The 17,728-nt window shown below is 46.1% G+C and overlaps 1 non-coding gene and 1 pseudogene across 1 annotated transcript; both read right to left on the reverse strand.

Annotated features, from left to right (window-relative positions):
- Nucleotides 1-9,395: 9,395 nt before the first annotated feature.
- On the reverse strand, nucleotides 9,396-9,634 carry LOC130296106 (U2 spliceosomal RNA; annotated as a pseudogene).
- Nucleotides 9,635-17,324: 7,690 nt separating this feature from the next.
- Nucleotides 17,325-17,511, reverse strand: LOC130296014 (U2 spliceosomal RNA). The gene has a single exon (XR_008849106.1). It is a non-coding gene; the product is annotated as a U2 spliceosomal RNA (small nuclear RNA).
- Nucleotides 17,512-17,728: the final 217 nt, after the last annotated feature.

The raw sequence follows: 17,728 nt of genomic DNA on the forward strand, positions 1-17,728 counted from the left end.
CACACTGCACTCTCTGAATATGATACTACTGCACACTGCGCTCTCTCAATATAATACTACTGCACACTGTGCTCTCTGAATATAAACCTGGCACACACTGTACTCTCTGAATATAATACTACTGCACACTGCACTCTCTGAATATGATACTACTGCACACTGCGCTCTCTGAATATAAACCTGGCACACACTGTACTTTCTGAATATAATACTACTGCACACTCTGCTCTCTGAATATGATACTACTGCACTCTCTGAATATGATACTACTGCACACTCTGCTCTCTGAATATAAACCTGGCACACACTGCACTCTCTGAATATTAAACTACTGCACACTCTGCTCTCTGAATATGGTACTACTGCACACTGCACTCTCTGAATATGATACTACTGCACACTGCGCTCTCTGAATATAATACTACTGCACACTGTGCTCTCTGAATATAAACCTGGCACAAACTGTACTCTCTGAATATAATACTACTGCACACTCTGCTCTCTGAATATGGTACTACTGCACACTGCACTCTCTGAATATGATACTACTGCACACTCTGCTCTCTGAATATGATACTACTGCACACTGCGCTCTCTGAATATGATACTACTGCACACTGCGCTCTCTGAATATGATACTACTGCACACTGTGCTCTCTGAATATAATACTACTGCACACTGCGCTCTCTGAATATGATACTGCTGCACACTGCGCTCTCTGAATATGATACTACTGCACACTGCGCTCTCTGAATATGATACTACTGCACACTGCACTCTCTGAATATGATACTACTGCACATTGTACCCTCTGAATGGTACTACTGCACAATGTACCTTTGGAATATAATAATACCACACACTATACCCTCTGAGTATAATACTGCCACAGATTGTATCCCCTATATATAACACTACCACACACTGCGCTCTCTGAATATGATACTACTGCACATTGTACCCTCTGAATATGATACTACCACACAATGTACCTTTGGAATATAATAATACCACACACTATACCCTCTGAGTATAATACTGCCACAGATTGTATCCTCTATATATAACACTACCACACACTGCACTCTCTGAATATGATACTATTACATACTGCGCCTCTGAATATAACCTTGTCATACATTAAACCTTATATGATACACCATACTTCACCCTCACATATAGTGATAATGCCTCCTGACCTGTGCAGGGGTAATACGCACAGTGATGTCACAGTACAGCGATGAAACACCCAATAATGTCACAATACAGGGATAATATATACAGTGATGTCACAGTGCAGGGATAATACACACAGTGATGTCACCGTACAGAGATAATACACACAGTGATGTCACAGTACAGCGATGAAACACCCAATAATGTAACAATACAGGGATAATATATACAGTGATGTCACAATACAGGGATAATACAAACAGTGATGTCACAGTACATGGATTATACACACAGTGATGTCACAGTACAGGGATAATACACACGATGATGTCACAGTACAGGGATAATACACACAGCAACATCACAGTACAGGGATAATACACACAGCAATATCACAGTACAGGGATAATACACACAGTGATGTCACCGTACAGAGATAATACACACAGTGATGTCACAGTACAGGGATAATACAAACGATGATGTCACAGTACAGGGATAATACACACAGTGATGTCACAGTACAGTGATAATGCACACAGTGATGTCACAGTACAGTGATAATGCGCACAGTGATGTTACAGTACAGTGATAATGCACACAGTGATGTCACAGTACAGGGATAATACACACAGTGATGTCACAGTACAGGGATAATACACACAGTGATGTCACCGTACAGAGATAATACACACATTGAGGTCACAGTACAGGGATAATACACACGATGATGTCACAGTAGAGGGATAATACACACAGTGATGTCACAGTACAGTATAATGCACACAGTGATGTCACAGTACAGTGATAATGCACACAGTGATGTCACAGTGCAGGGATAATACAAACAGTGATGTCACAGTACAGGGATAATACACACAGTGATGTCACAGTGCAAGGATAATACACACATTGGGGGAGATTTATCAAAACCTGTGCAAAGGAAAAGTTGACCAGTTGCCCATAGCAACCAATCAAATCGCTTCTTTCATTTTGCAGAGGCCTTGTTAAAAATGAAAGAAGCGATCTGATTGGTTGCTATGGGCAACTGGGCAACTTTTCCTCTGCACAGGTTTTGATAAATCTCCCCCATTGAGGTCACAGTACAGGGATAATACACATGATGATGTCACAGTACAGGGATAATACACACAGTGATGTCACAGTACAGGGAAACTGCACACAGTGATGTCACAGTACAGGGATAATACACACAGTGATGTCATAGTACAGGGAAACTGCACTCAGTGATGTCACAGTACAGGGATAATACACACAGTCATGTCACAGTACAGGGAAACTGCACACAGTGATGTCACAGTACAGGGATAATACACACAGTGATGTCACCATACAGAGATAATACACACAGTGATGTCACAGTACAGGGATAATACACACATTGATGTCACCATACAGAGATAATACACACAGTGATGTCACAGTACAGGGATAATACACACAGTGATGTCACCATACAGAGATAATACACACAGTGATGTCACAGTACAGGGATAATACACACAGTGATGTCACCATACAGAGATAATACACACAGTGATGTCATAGTAGAGGGATATACACAGTACAGGGTTAGAACTCACAATGGGGTGAGGATTGGCAGGGGTCAGGGCACAGTATTTATAGTGTTACCTATGTAACCTGCCTGTCATGCCATCATCCACTGTTCACCTGCACTCTGGTCCTTCCTCTGACCCCAGCAGGCCTCCGTATGAGTCTATGATCACATGACCAGCAGGGGAGGAGCTGAGCTGGAGGTTGAGATCGCTGTGTGTATGGCAGTGTTTCCCAAGCAGGTGCATACAGATATAGCAAAACTACAACTCCCAGCATATCCAGACAACTTTTGGCTATCTGGGCATGCTGGGAGCTGTGGTTTTCAACAGCTGGATGCACACTGCTTGGGAAACACTGCTATAGGAAGGCAGTGAAGGGGTCCATATGTGTACACATAGGACACAACAGAGCAGGTATATTTCCCCTCCCCTGGATCTCCACTGATGGCAGGAGCGGCTCACAGTTGGGGGCCCGGCTGTATGAGTCATCTGTGACTGTGGGGACTCATAATGATGCGCACAGTCCTGAAGCCGCCGGCCACCGCGGTGCCTGTCACAGGAGGGGGGGGGGAGGGGTGTTCAGCGGTCGGGATTGCTGCCCCCATGAAAAGTGCCTTATAGGAAAAACCGTCCCTGGCTGCAGCGCAGTGGACCCGTGGGGCTAAAGGGCTAGCTGCTTTGGGCCCCCAGGAATGCCCCATACACATACACTGCCCCAGGGGTCAAGTCCTGGAAAAAAGGGGGGGGGGGGGGGGGGTGTTGTATGCACAGCCGAGATCGCAGGGGTCCCCAATGGCGGGACCCCTGCGATCAGACATCTTATCCCATATCCTTTGGATAGAGGATAAGATGTCTAGAGGAGGAGTACCCTTTTAAAGGAGTACTCTGGGGCAGTATTTCTGCTCCGTCCTGCCCGGGCTGCAAAAAAAAATGAAAATAAACCATCTCTCACCTTCCTGGGTTCCCGCGGAGCGCCACTACAGCTGATCGGTCCTCCGTTCCATCCTCTTCATACTTCCGGGTGTAACGAAGCGTCACATGGCGCTCAGCCTATCGCCGCCGCGATGTTCTGCCTCGGCCCATAATAGGCTGAGCGCCATGTGACGATTCGTTCACACGGAAGTATGAATAAGATGGACCGGAGGACCCATCAGCTGTAGTGGCGCTCCGCGGGAACCCAGGAAGGTGAGAGATGGTTTATTTTCATTTTTTTTGCAGCCCGGGCAGGACGGAGCAGGAAAACTCTGCACCAGAGTACTCCTTTAAGTACCAGGGCACCAAGATGTATATTTACATCCAATGGGGGAGATTTATTAAAGCCTGTGCAGAGGATAAGTTGACCAGTTGCCCATAGCAACCAATCAGATCGCTTGTTTATTTTTTTAAAAGGCCTCTGAAAATGAAAGCAGCGATCTGATTGGTTGCTATGGGCAACTGCTCCACTTTTCCTCTGCACAGGTCTTTATATATCTCCCCCAATGTTCTTAAGGGGTTATCATTCTGATAATACACTGTAACAAAAACCTCCTCATGTCCCTATCATCATGATAACACACTGTAAGAAACCTCCTCATGTAATCTTCTTAGAATTGGGGTGACACACTGTAACAAGCCTCCTCCTCATGTAATCACCTTACTACTGGGGTGACACACTGTAACAAACCTCCTCCTCATGTAATCACCTTACTACTGGGGTGACACACTGTAACAAACCTCCTCCTCATGTAATCACCTTACTACTGGGGTGACACACTGTAACAAACCTCCTCCTCATGTAATCACCTTACTACTGGGGTGACACACTGTAACAAACCTCCTCCTCCTGTAATCACTTTACTACTGGGGTGACACACTGTAACAAACCTCCTCCTCCTGTAATCACTTTACTACTGGGGTGACACACTGTAACAAATCTTCCATGTAATTACCTTACTGGGGTGACATGTCTCCTCCAGCTCCGCCCCGCCTCCTCCACAGCATCACACAGGTCCTTCAACCACGATCTTCCCTCTCCACCACAGCTAAGCTCCGCCCCAACATGTGATGGTGACATCATCACAGGTCCTACATCTCCAGCATCTAGCAGTCTGGGCCAGGGGAGGAGACGGAGGGAGGGTAAGAACAGAGAGGATGGTCCTGCAGGACTAATGTAAGGAACAGCATTCCTCCTGTGGAAAATGCAAAGGAACGCTGTTCCTGCAGGATTCGAGCCCTGCACTGCCCCCATACACATACACTGCCCCATACCATACACTCTGCCCCCATACACATACACTGCCCCATACCATACACACTGCACCATACACATACACTGCCCCATACCATACACACTGCCCCCATACACAGCCCCCATACACATACACTGCCCCATACCATACACACTGCCCCATACCATACACACTGCACCATACCATACACTGCCCCATACCATACACACTGCCCCCATACCATACACACTGCCCCATACCATACACACTGCCCCATACCATACACACTGCCCCATACCATACACACTGCACCATACACATACACTGCCCCATACACATACACTGCCCCATACCATACACACTGCCCCATACCATACACACTGCACCATACACATACACTGCCCCCATACACATACACTGCCCCCATACACATACACTGCCCCCATACACATACACTGCCCCATACCATACACACTGCACCATACACATACTCTGCCCCATACACATACACTGCCCCATACCATACACACTGCCCCCATACACAGCCCCCATACACATACACTGCCCCATACCATACACACTGCCCCATACCATACACACTGCACCATACACATACACTGCCCCATACACATACACTGCCCCATACCATACACACTGCCCCATACCATACACACTGCACCATACACATACACTGCCCCCATACACATACACTGCCCCCATACACATACACTGCCCCCATACCATACACACTGCCCCATACCATACACACTGCCCCATACCATACACACTGCACCATACACATACACTGCCCCCATACACATACACTGCCCCCATACACCGCCCCATACACATACACTGCCCCCATATACATACACTGCCCCCATACTCATACACTGCCCCCATACTCATACACTGCCCCATACACATGTACTGCCCCCATATACTCACATGCACTGCCCCCCATACACAGCCCCCATACACATACACTGCCCCATACCATACACTGCCCCATACCATACACACTGCCCCATACACATACACTGCCCCATACACATACACTGCCCCATACACATACACACTGCCCCATACCATACACTGCCCCATACACATACACTGCCCCATACCATACACTGCCACATACACATACACTGCCCCATACACATACACTGCCCCCATATACATACACTGCCCCCATACACATACACTGCCCCATACCATACACACTGCCCCCATACACAGCCCCATACCATACACTGCTACATACACATACACTGCCCCATACCATACACACTGCCCCATACCATACACACTGCCCCATACCATACACTGCCCCATACACATACACTGCACCCATACACATACACTGCCCCATACCATACACTGCCCCAATACACATACAATGCCCCCCATAAGCATACAATGCCCCCCATACACATACACTGCCCCCATACACATACACTGCCCCCATACACATACACTGCCCCATACACATACACTGCCCCCATACACAGACACTTCCCCCATACTCATACACTGCCCCCATACTCATACACTGCCCCATACCATACACACTGCCCCATACACATACACTGCCCCCATACACATACACTGCCCACATACACTGCCCCCATACACATACACTGCCCCATACACATAAACTGACGACATACACTGTCCCATACACATACACTGCCCCCATACCTTACACACAGCCCCATACATATGCACTGCCCCATACACATATACTGCCCCTATATACACACACGTACACAACCCCATGCACACATACACTGCCCCTATAAACACACACGTACACAACCCCATACACACATACACAGTCCCATACCATATAAACTGCCCCATACACATGCACTGCCCCATACACATACACTGCCCCATACACATACACAGCCACCATATACACAGCCCCCATACACAAAAACAGCCCCATATCATATACACTGCCCCTATATACACACATAGACACAGCCCCCACACACAGTCCACCATACACACAAACACAGCCCCCCACACACACACACATACAGCCCTGTACTATATACACTGCCCCATACACATACACTGCCCCCATACACTGCCCCATACACATACACTTACACCAATACCACCATACCATACACACTGCCCCATACACTTACACATACACCCATACAAATATACTCGCATACACAGCCCCATATACTCACCTACACTGCCCCATACACATGCACTGCTCCCATACACATACACTGCCCCCATATACACACACATACAGAGCCCCCATATACACACATACACAGCCCCATACAAAATACACTGCCCCCATCTACACACACATACACAGCCCCCATATACACTGCCCCATACACATGTACTGCCCCCATATACTCACATGCACTGCCCCCCATACACTGCCCCTATGTACACGCACATACACAGCCCACATAAATACTGCCTCATACACATACACTGCACCATACACATATACTGCCCCTATATACACACATACACAGCCCCATACCATATACATAGCCTCATACACATACACTGCCCCTATATACACACACACAGCCATACACATACACTCAGGACCAGTTTTAGATTTAATGTGGCGCTGGGCAAAATTAAAAGTGGGGCCGCAAAAGCCAAACAAGTTAGATTTTATTGTGAAACGACTGATGTCATTACAAAGTAAAATTGGTAGTGCATAAAACAAGCGCTTGTAGGGGTCTGTAGGTGGAAAACTGAAAGCGTTATGGTTTTTAGAAGGTGGGGAGGAAAAAACAAAAGTGCAAAAACGGAAAAACGCTGAGTCCTGAAAGGGTTAAATGATCAGGAGCACAAGCCACAAAGCGTATGTCCCTGTAGACACACAATATTTGCTAGACACACAATACCGCTATATTGTTCCAAATTAAAAACCACGATAAAAAGACCAATATTCTGACATACAATAACATATACTGTAGTGGTAGATACCAACTATACACTGGCACCCTGCAGATCGAATGAGGCCGGGTTCACATATGTCAGGCGTGCACTGGAGGGAAACTAATGCTAGAACTGATCCCATTTATTTGAATGGGGCAGTTCACAATCATCCAGCGTCTTAATTTTGACACCGGATTGTTGGACACACCGGAGAGGGAGGTTTGGATTACACCCCCTGAAAAGCACTACTGTGCGTGTGTGTATGTATATATATATCATAGGAAAGAAAAATAAAATATATATATATATATATATATATATTTCCCAACCAGAGTGTATCCAGCTGTTGCAAAACTACAACTCTCAGCATGCTGGGATTTGTAGTATTCCAACAGCTGGAGGCACCCTGGTTGCGAAACATTGATATATACACACACATGCATAAATCAGTGTTTCCCAACCAGGATGCCCCCAGCTATTACAAAACTATCAATCCCAGCATGCCCAAATAGCCTAAACAGCTGGAGGCACCCTGTTTGGGAAACACTGTTAACAATATATATATATATATATATATATATATATATATATATAAAGTCCCGAAATCACAGCACCAGTCAGGTCATGGATCTTGAAATACTGGATTATTTTATTCTTCCCCACAGCAAATGCAACGTTTCGGCAGTAGTAGCCTTTATCAAGCATAATACAAATACAAAATGTGCATATATATATATATATATATATATATATATATATATATATATATCACAGATACATTTCATTGGCTACAACTCATGTGATACAAATGTATAATTATCTAAAAACGCACCTCTATTTAAATTTAATTGGAGCAATGCTCTGTTAATCACAGTGATGTCAAGTTGACATAGCATCCGTCTATATACAATACAATCAATACACATATAAAGTGCCCTGTGCCATATGACATACAGTGCTATATAGTGTTATATAGGTACCTTCAGTATCAGCCAAATATATAACTCGATCGCACCCAGAACATGCCGATCGCTGCCATCTCCGTTCTCATTCTTGTTTGTATACAAAGCGACTGCGCATGCGTCGGAAAAGTTCCTACGTATCAGCGCATCACTTCCGCTCTCGATCGCTCACAGTAATGTGTGCTGATCAGGTGCGCGTAATGCCCTTACCCACACTAGTCACCATTTTTGTTCTGCGGCTGCGCAAACGGGTCCGACGATCGTGTTATCACACTGGACATATCGCGATCCAGCCGGCCGGCTGTGCATGCGCATTGTAACCAAACACTTGTAACCTAGCAAATCATGTTTGAATAGTACAACAGTAAATGCTGACATCAAATTATCATGCAACTGATATTTTATTTCTAGATGACATGAATGAGGGCATATATTAGAAAAAAAAATAATATATAAGAGGATGGCTGCAATGGCTGCGATCTTGGCTGTAGTGAAGGTCCCCACGCATTTGCTGTGGGGAAGAATAAAATAATCCAGTATTTCAAGATCCATGACCTGACTGGTGCTGTGATTTCGGGACTTTGTTTATATATATATATATATATATATATATATATATATATATATATATATATATTCTTTTATTTTATTGAAGAGCTGAGGTATGTGCTCTCAAGTCACCCAAGTGCAAGTATTCACACAAAATACCGTGCACAAGGATGCGGTCTATCGCAAGCCCTTTTTTTACACTTGATCTTAGCCAAAAGGCCCAGAGGTGATAACCGGTAAAGGGGTGGAACCAACCATGCCCCCTTCATGAGCACTCACACTACTTATAGGGAAGAAAGGAAGGCTGGCAGGCGGCCTCCCATGCATAGGAAAGGAGGGAGGCAGGCAGTCTCCCATACACTCTCTGGGTGGGTGGCAGTCAGCCACCCGTACATACAGCACAGGCTAAATCCACATCATTGCTTAAAAGAAGGACAGGAGTCCATTCCACTCTGATGGAGCAATAAGCAATGCAATCCATACCCTGGCTTTTACAGGAACCCCTGTAATTGTGTAATTCACATTTCTTGCCACAAGATGGCAGTGGTGTTTTAAAATCTTGAACGCTGTGCACAGCTAACTCCGTACTATTGAAATTGCTCAGTGTCTGTCAGACAGACTGGTATTTAGACTCTTCTATCTAGTTAGTTCCGGTGCCCTGCTGCAGCTCGGGCACGGGAGTTACTAACTAAGCTGGGACACTGGCACAGCGTTATTATTAAAACATAATCCTCCCTTACTTTAAAGGAAGGGAGGATTACGTTTTATATCATGAAAAACTATTTCCGAAACTATCTCGGAGTTAGCTGTGCACAGCGTTCAATATTTTAAAACACCACTGCCATCTTGTGGCAAGAAATGTGAATTACACAAGTCAAGAAATATTTTAAAGAAGCATTAATAAAAGTAAATTTTTAGGGGATCTTTAGTCAGGGTTAATCCTGAGGGGATTTATTTCCCCAAGTAGGTTGTTCATTAATAAGTCGGCCCAGAGATCCCTAGGGGATTTAGCTAGTGTAGGTTTTCGTGACATATTCTACTTTAACATAGCGGTAAATTTTTGTGGTTACTTGCATCACAAAATGTCATGAAAATTTAGAAAATTTTGCATTTTTCTAACTTTGAAACTCTCTGCTTGTAAGGAAAATGGATATTCCAAATACATTTTATATTGATTCACAAACACAATGGGGGAGATTTATCAAAGGATTTAGACTGATTTTTCCTGTCTAAATTTGTCGCACAGAAAGTCGCAGTCTAAATATGTGCGACTTTTCTGCGACTTTTGCTCTAGAGGATTTTTAGAACATGATGCATGCAAGTCTATTTTAGACAGAAATGCATTGGAAAATGCATTGGTGCTGAATTTATCAAGTGCGACTTTTGTGCGACAAGTCGCATCTGCCCAAAATACGCTGAAATGTCAGACCATGCTGGAGCAGGACTAAATGCAGTTTAAGCTGTAGACCCTGAAGTCTGAGCACAGAATTTATCAAGGGCTGTGAGACCTTTGATAAATTAGGAGCACAATAGACAGGAGACTACCACATACGCTGGTCTATAAGCATACCCAGAATAGACTAGATTAGTAAATGTCCCCCAATATGTCTAATTTATGTTGGCATCATAAAATTGACCAATTTTTTACTTTTTGAAGACATTAGAGGGCTTCAAAGTATAGCAGCAATTTTCTAAATTTTCATGAAAATTTTAAAATCTGAATTTTTCAAAGACCAGTTAAGTTTGAACTGGATTTGAGGGGCCATTCTGTGAGAAATACCCCATAAATGGCCCCATTGTAGAAACTACACCCCTCACAGTTTTCAAAATGACATTCAAAAAGTGTGTTAACCCTTTAGGTCTTTCACAAGAATTGCAGCAAAGTGGAGGAGAAAAATCAAAATCTGCATTTTTTACACTAACATATTCTTGTAGCCCCATTTTTTTCATTTTTAAAAGTGGTAAAAGGAGAAAAAGCCCCCCAAAATTTGTAGCTCAATTTCTCTCGAGTACGTAAATACATCATATGTTGACATAAAGTGCTTTGTGGGCTCACAACATGGCTCAAGAGGGAAAGAGCAACTGTAGGATTTTTTTAAACAAATTTTGCTGTCATGGTTTTTGGGGCCATGTTGCATTTAGGAAGCCCCCATGGTGCCAGAACAGCAAAAAAAACATATGGCATACTATTTTGGAAACTACACCCCTCAAGGAATGTAACAAGGGGTATAGTGAGCCTCAACACCCCACAGGTGTTTGGGGACTTTGCGTTGAAGTTGGGTGTAAAAATGGAAAATTAGATTTTCTCTATCGGCTCCATTGGGGGACACAGACCATGGGTGTATGCTGCTGTCTCTAGGAGGTATGACACTATGGCAACAAAAAAAAGTCGGCTCCTCCCAGCAGGATATACCCGCCTCTAGGCCCTGAGCTAATCAGTTTTAGCTTAGTGTCTGAAGGAGGTGGACATGGTCTGGAATTCTCCAGACCAGGTCTTCTGTTTCTTATTTTTCCTAGTTAGGGTATGTGTTAGTTTTTTATTCCGTTTTCTTTCATGTTTTCAGGTGGGGACTCGGGAACTGCGGCTCACTGTTTCCTCATTGTGATTGAGGGGGCACAGACATTGCGTATATGAGCTGTTCACCCCCTCTCGCCAACGGTCAGCGTCTGGGGTTGTACCTCATGGGTCCGGGTCCCCCTATTCCCTGCTCGCTTTGCTCGCACATGGTAGCTCAGCGTGATGCAGGTAACAGAAAGCTGACTGAAGACCTCACAGAAGACTCCATTAGGTAAGTACTTCTGATTGAGGTGAGTATATATTCTTCTCCCTTTAGGTGCTGACTTGCAACCTCTGGAGACCCTCATTTTTTGGCCCACCTTTCAGGGTCCAAGGGGCTGGCCTGTGTTAGGGGCTCTATCTTTTATTCTAAAAAAAGGGGCGAGCAATGGCATATTGGGAATGAATGGTTTACTTTATTATTATGCACATGTGTGTGTGTGTTATACTATGCGGCTGACAGCCGCGGCGCTTACTATGTGGCTGACAGCCGCGGCGCTTTTACTGTTCGGGCGCATGAAGCGCCGACTTACTTTCGCTTTCGGCAGCAGACGACTGTCGGCGAATATGTGTATCGCCCGCTCACTTCCCCGTGGGCGCATATGCGGCTGACATGTGCGCCTGGGGCAAGGAGCGGGCGCCATTACTATTGTTCTTCTCGGCGGCCGGGGAGCTATAGCTCCGCCCACAGGGCCGCCGGAGCTCACTGGAGGCGCGGATTGTCCTCCAATCAGCGCCGTGCGTGCGATTTTCGGTGGCAGAGGCCAATCAGACAGGGCCCCTGCTCCAGGCACGCCCCTCTCTGGCTATTGGCTGGCCTGTTTCTCCCTCTCTATCTACACAGAGCGGAGTTCTCCTCACAGCAGCCACCACAGGGGACACAGACTCAGGTGAGATAGTTCTTTTTTCATTATGTTCGTACCCAGAATTGTTCCTCCCTCTAAACAGACAACTGGAGCGTTAGTTTCCTATTTGGTCTGTAAGAACTGTAATTCCAAAATACCTGGTTCTGCTGAACCCACTTGCTCTGCCTGCTCCTCTGCTGCCCCAGACCCCCTGGTACCCTCGGATGCTCTTTCAGTTCTGGTGGATTCGGCCGCCCCTCCAGCCTGGGTTTCTTCCCTATCCCAGTATATGGGCTGACTTGACTCAAGTCTCCCGTTCGGTGGCTGAGGCTTCTCGTGACGTGGTGTCTGCCTTGAAGAGGTCTGCCCTGTGCCAACCCTCTAAAGGGCCCCGCTCCTCTTCTCCACATACTTCACCCTCTCACAGGCGTACTAGGGGTGTATCTTCTGACTCTTCCATTGAGTCTTCAGGTAGACGTGGGTGCTCCCCTCGTGGGTCCCGCCCCCCCCCCCCCCGTGTCATCTGGTCACAAACGTCGCTCCTCCAGAGGACGTTCCCGGAATCGCCACTCTGCCTCGCAAGAGTCGCGTACCCGGTCATGGTCGCCCCCCACTTGTTCACATTCTCCTGGTGGATGAGGCTTTCGAATTGGCATCTGACTCGGAGGACCGCTCGGATACAGTTGAAATGGTGAACTCATTGGTTGCGGCCATAAGAGACACCTTTCACTTAGAGGACCCAGGATCTTCGGATGTGACTCCTGAAGTATCTTTTCATCATGCTAAACTGGCACCTCAAAGGTTCAGCTCTCACGCTGAATTTGACACCCTTCTGGAATCTGCATGGAAACATCCGGACAAGAGGCTCCCGGGAATGAAGAAGGTTCAGATGCGTTACCAATTCGACAAGGACCTTGCCTCTAAGATGGTTTCCCCTCCCTTGGTGGATCCACCAATTTCCCGCCTCTCTAAGGCTACTACACTGTCGCTAGCAGATATGGCTGCTTTCAAGGATTCAACGGACAAGAAGGTGGAGTCCTTAGCGAAGTTTGCCTCTGAAGCAGCAGGCTCTTCTCTGCTTCCCACCTTCGCCTCGGCTTGGGTGTCCAAGGCCCTATCGGTGTGGGGCTCAAAACTCCGTCAGGGTATCCAGGCGGGATCCCCCCAGAGGATCTGTCTGCTTTGGTTCTCCAATGCTCTAAAGCTGGGGACTTTCTGTGCACAGCTTCCATGCAGTCAGCCCGTTGTGCTGCCTTTGCTGTGGGTCACCTGGCGGCCCTCCGCCGTTCCATGTGGCTTAAGGCTTGGGATGTGGATGCGGATGCCGCTTCCAAAAGGTCTCTCACCGAGCTTCCTTTTACTGGTGCCCGTCTTTTTGGCAAGCGCCTTGACGAGATTATCTCTGAGGCGACGGTTGGCAAGAGTTCCTTGTTGCCTCAAAATAAGGCTCGCTCTACTTCCCAGAGGAAGTCCTCTTCCTTTCAGTCCTTTCGGACTTTTGGCCCTAATAAGGGGTCTAGGCAGGCGCCTTCGCGGGACAAGAAGGCTCCCTCATTCCGGGCTTGCCCGTCTTGGAAGTTGGACACCAAACGTTCCGGCCGTTTTGTGGCCAAATCAGGCAAACCCAAACCCACTTCTGCATGAAGTGATGCCCCCACCCGCAGATTTTTTTCGGGTGGGAGGTCGTCTCTTACTTTTTCGAGACATCTGGACCACACACATTCAGAACTCTTTGGTCAGGGACGTGGTGTCCAACGGATACCGAATGGAATTTGCCTCCCTCCCGAGGGATCGTTTTTTTCAGTCCCGGGCCCCCCGGTCTCCTTCTCTGGCGAAACAGTTTCGGGAGGCTCTCCGGTCCCTGCTTCTCCAGGGAGTTATTTTTGGGGTTTCTATTCCAATCTTTTTGTGGTCCCCAAGAAGGGCGGTTCTGTGCGGCCAATCCTGGACCTCAAGCGTCTCAACCTTCATCTTCTCATCCGCCACTTCCGATTGGAATCCCTCCGTTCGGTAGTGGCATCCATGGAACAAGGGGAATTTCTTTCTTCAGTGGACATCAAAGATGCCTACCTCCATGTTCCAATATTTCCCAGCCATCAATGGCTTTTTTTCCTATTACTCCTTGTGAAAATGAAAAATTTGGGAAAACACCAGCATTTTAGTGAAGAAAATAAAATTTTTCATTTTCACGTCCAACTTTAATGAAAATTTGTCAAACACCTGTGGGGTGTTAAAGCTCACTATACCCATTCTTACATTCCGTGAGGGGTGTAGTTTCCAAAATGGGGTCACATGTGGGTATTTATTTTTGTGCGTTTATGTCAGAACCGCTGTAAAAGGTAAAAGGAGAAAAAGCCCCCCAAAATTTGTTGGGCAATTTTTACCGAGTACGGTAAAGTGAGAGAGCGCCATGCGCATTTAAGGCCTAAATTACGGATGCAAGAGTTAGACTTGCCTCGGATACCAAAATTACCCTACGGCAGTGTTTCGCAAACAGAGTGCCTCCAGCTGTTGCAAAACTCCCAGCATGCCTGGACAGTCAATGGCTGTCTGGCAATACTGGGAGTTGTTGTTTTGCAACAACTGGAGACTACGTTTTAGAAACCGTGCCATACCAGAGGTTTCTCATTTTTATTGGGGGGGGGGGGGGGGGGACTGTGTAGGGGTATGTTTATAGGTAGTGTTTTTAGGGTACATTCAGACTGCCGGGGGATTACAGCGAGTTTCCTGCTGGGAGTTTGAGCTGCAGCAGAAAATTTCCTGCATCTCTAGCTTGCAGCGAGAGACTAACTGTAAACCCCCGCCCCTTGTGAATGTACCCTGTACATTCGCATGGAGGGGGGGGCAAACCCCCAGGTACCGCCACCATCTTCTCCCCCCCCCCCCCTCTCTGCCTGACATCCAGGGGCGGGCAGAGCGGGGAATTTCCATGGTAACCCCTCCGCCTTTAACTGCCATTGGTCAGTAGTCATTACTAATGGCAGGGGATAGGGGGGGATGGCACCACTGCCACCTCGCTCCTATCCCTTAGGAGGATTGGGGCTGTCACTGACAAATCCTTTCATCCCTATTTTCCGGGCAATCAGGTCATCAGAGACCCGATCAGCCCGGAATTGCCACAAACGTCGATTTGCCGCCATGGCCGACATGGGGGGTTCTCAGGACCCTCCTAGGCATTTTCACAGGATGCCTGCTGAAAGATTTCAGCAGGCATCTCGGTCCGGTCCCCGACGGCTAGCGGCGGGGACCGAAATTCCCACGGGCGTATCCATACACCCTCAGTCCTTAAGGACTTTGAAACGGGGGCGTATGGGCACGCCCTCCATCCTTAAGGGGTTAAGATCTGCATATGAAAATAACACGCCTACCTTTGTTGCCTGCAGCCACCTCCCTGGCTGTCCGGACAAGGAATCAAACCAACTGTTACGAGAAACTGAAAATAAACAGTATTCACCTGCATCCTTTTGGACTCTTTTCTGAATCAGGGTAATCTGACAACCCATGGTCGTGCTGTTGGTGCTTCTGGTTCTTCTGCTGTTTACACCTGGCAGTGGCATTGAATGACATTTAATAGAACTAAAGGTCCTGGGTGCAACAATCCTCCCATGAGGACCAGCCTCAACAGCTTTGTAGATTGCACTCATGTTTGCAACTCCATATACATTTTATTTTCTTCATACTTCTTTCTTCATACTTTTTTCTTTCTGTCATTCAGACTTTCATTCATTCATTCTCACTCACTCACTCACTCACTTTAATTCATTTGTTCTCTCTCTCACTCACTCAATTATTCACTCAAGCACTCACTCACTCTCTCTCTTACCCACTCACTCAGTCAGTCTCTCTCTCTTTCTTTCTTTCTTTTTTTTTATTAATTTTTTTCCATCTTCTTCTTCTTCTTCAGACCCCATCATAGCACTAATGCTTATCCAATACCACCAGCAGATGGAGACACTCCATTGCAACATTGGTTGTGAGCAGCAGTTTCTAAAAACAAATGCCTCATGGCTGATTTCCCATCAATCAATGGATGGCAAATTTTGTTTTTATCATTCACTGACCACAGAACCAATGCATGGTCAAGCAACAGCAATGACGCACCCTTGTGAATAACCATGAGACCCTCACATCATTTAACAGGATTCAGCACCACCTGCAAGACAGCTACGTATCATGTCATGTCAAACCTGCACAGGTGTGCTAGATTAGTATTATTATTATTTTTTTAGTTTTTATGACATCAATCAGTGTGCAAACATGGTCAGTAAAACGCCAAATGGATAGACGTTCATAAACCAGTCAGTGCAACTCATTATTGTGGTCTCTAATTGTGGAACTCTTTTTTTTTTTGTGAGGATACGATGAGCTTATCCAATTAAGGAGGCCATTCAGCAGTACTGGGTCTGGACAGCAGCGGCACCTTCTGCAGCCAGTCTGACTGACATGACAAGGCAGGCAACAGCTGCAGCAGCACCCACAGAGGATTAAATAAGAATCTGTCTTTTTTAACACTGGAATGGGGTGGTGCACTGTACCCGAAGATACTGCCATATCGGGTCAATGCATTGGGCGACGGAAGCAAGTTTCCAAATCGGCTCCCATTCTCAAAAATCCATTTAATTTATGGCCCCTAGATAGGGGACGTATCAGATATTAAACTGATAAGAACAGATTTTTGATTGAAAAAACCTTTATTACCAATCAATTGTCAATCACACAATAAATATATTCACCATAACAGAACTGACTTTTTTTTATCTATCTATCTATCTATCTATCTATCTATCTATCTATATATATATACCGTATTTATCGGGGTATACCACGCACCTGCCTATAACATGCACCCTCATTTTACCAAGGATATTTGGGTAAAAAAAGTTTTTTACCCAAATATCCATGGTAAAATGAGGGTGCGTGTGT

The sequence above is a fragment of the Hyla sarda genome, chromosome 11, assembly GCF_029499605.1.
Source record: "Hyla sarda isolate aHylSar1 chromosome 11, aHylSar1.hap1, whole genome shotgun sequence".
In the NCBI taxonomy this organism is placed as follows: Eukaryota; Metazoa; Chordata; class Amphibia; order Anura; family Hylidae; genus Hyla; species Hyla sarda.